This window comes from Alosa alosa, chromosome 6, assembly GCF_017589495.1.
Source record: "Alosa alosa isolate M-15738 ecotype Scorff River chromosome 6, AALO_Geno_1.1, whole genome shotgun sequence".
NCBI lineage: Eukaryota > Metazoa > Chordata > Actinopteri > Clupeiformes > Clupeidae > Alosa > Alosa alosa.
The window spans coordinates 35,557,163-35,559,662 of record NC_063194.1 but is presented as its reverse complement, the minus strand read 5'-3'; positions in this window follow the sequence as shown (position 1 = coordinate 35,559,662).

Sequence of the window (2,500 nt, the reverse complement as noted above, 5' to 3'; positions counted from 1 at the left end):
TTATGACGACTGCTATAGAGTCTCATATTTGTAATGCATTAAAGCAACAGTTAATAACGCATTATGACGACTGCTATAGAGTCTCATATTTGTAATGCATTAAAGCAACAGTTAATAACGCATTATGACGACTGCTATAGAGTCTCATAGTTGTAATGCATTAAAGCAACAGTTAATAACGATTATGACGACTGCTATAGAGTCTCATAGTTGTAATGCATTAAAGCAACAGTTAATAACGCATTATGACGACTGCTCTAGTCTCGTGCTTGTCATGTTATTAGGATCTGTAATAGGGAGGGAGAGGTATGAATGCATAACTCATTAAAACAGTGACCTTCATAAAAAGGTTCATTCTTTAGAACAGGAACCTGTGAGATCTTTAAAACAGTGAGAGCTTTAGAACAGTCAGAGTTTTAGAACAGGAACCAGTGAGAGCTTTAGAAGAGGAACCCGTGAGAACTTAAGAACAGTTATAACTTTAGAACAGTAATAACTTTAGAACAGTAATAACTTTAGAACAGTAATAACTGAAGAACAGTAATAACTTTAGAACAGTAATAACTTTAGAACAGTAAGCCGTGAGAACTTCCAGTGGCGTCGCCATATGCGTCTTCTGCGCTCTCAACATGGAAAACATGAACACAGAGGAAGAGAGAGAGAGGGGGGAGAGAGAATAGAGAGAGAAAGAGATAGAGAGAGAGGGAGAGATAAATGGAAAAAGAGAGGGAGAGAGAGGAAGAGATAAATGGAAAAAGAGAGGGAGAGAGAGGCTGTTTTGGCTGCACTGGGACACTCAGACCACACCTAACATCCTGGTAAATAAGTGCGGAGACCGCATGTGGGAAGCCGAGGTTGCTTTCTTGTGGTGTGCACATGGCAACAGCCGGCAGGCTGAATGAAACGCTTTGGTTAACTCTTAATTGATTGGCCACACAGTTTTCCTATTCAAATTGAGCCCCTTTGATTGGCTAATTGTGTGGTGTGGCTGCCTCCACAGCAGGGCCCAGGCCTGTGATTAGGGCGTTCTGATCTCTCACACACACACACACACACACACACACACACAGTGCAGGCCTGTGATTACAGTGCTCCAATCGTGTGGCTGTCTCAGCTCAGTCATGTTTATGAAAAATGCTTACGCAAAACACAGCCTGTTGCCAAGGGCGATGACAGCTGTCATATGTGTGCCCCGGTATTCTGTTTGTGTGTGTGTGTGTGTAAGTAGTGTGTGTGTGGAGTAGTGTGTGTGTGTTATGAGGTAGGTGTATGGGGTAGAGGTGTATGTGTATGTGTGTGTGTGTGTGTGTTATCATGACCACTCAGTGGTGTAGTCTAGTTAGCTGTAGTGGGTATACTGTGGTGTAGTAGTTAGCTGTAGTGGGTATACTGTGGTGTAGTAGTTAGCTGTAGTGGTATAAGTATAAGATAAGTATATGTATATGTATATATACTTTTTGATCCCGAGGGAAATTTGGTCTCGTATTTAACCCAATCGTGAATTAGTGAAACACAGCACACAGTGAACACACAGTGAGTGAAGCACACTAATCCTGCACAGTGAGCTGCCTGTTACAACGGTGGCGCCGGGGAGGTGAGGGGTTAGGTGCCTTGCTCATGAGACCAGCCGCCCACTGGCTGGGCTCGAACCGCAACCTCCGTTAAGCAAGTCCAGAGTGCTAACCAGTGGGCCACGGCTGCCCCAGGGTATACTGTGGTGTAGTAGTTAGCTGTAGTGGGTATACTGTGGTGTAGTAGTTAGCTGTAGTGGGTATACTGTGGTGTAGTAGTTAGCTGTAGTGGGTATACTGTGGTCACCCCCAAATGTGAATACATATCCTTGCCTATTTTAAGTGGGTATACTGAGATGGTGATGCTTTTTAAGTACACAGTCCATCACACAAACTCACACCACTGGGACCACTTGCGTATCACACACACACACACACTCACACCACTGGGACCACTTGTGTATCAAACACACACACACACACTCACACCACTGGGACCACTTGTGTATCACACACACTCACACCACTGGGACCACCTGCTCAAAGCAGCGATGACATACGGAGAGACCACACTGAGTGGACGTGTGAAGTGAGAATACACTGTAGTGTGTGTAAGAGACACACACACACACACACACACACACACAAGTGTAGTGCATACCAGTATGTGTAAGAGTAAAGCAAAAAGACACACACACACACACAAGTGTAGTGCATACCAGTATGTAAGAGAAGCAAAGACACACATTAATAAGTGTAGTGTATACTAGTATGTAAGAGTAGCAAAAAAGACACACACACACACACACACACACAAGTGTCGGGGTATACCAGTATGTGTAGAGTAAGGAAAAGACACACACACACACACAATAATATTACTGGGGTGTAGTATATCAGTATGTGTAAGTGTAAAGCAAAAAGACACACACACACACACATACACACACACACACACACACAAACACACACATACACACACACACACA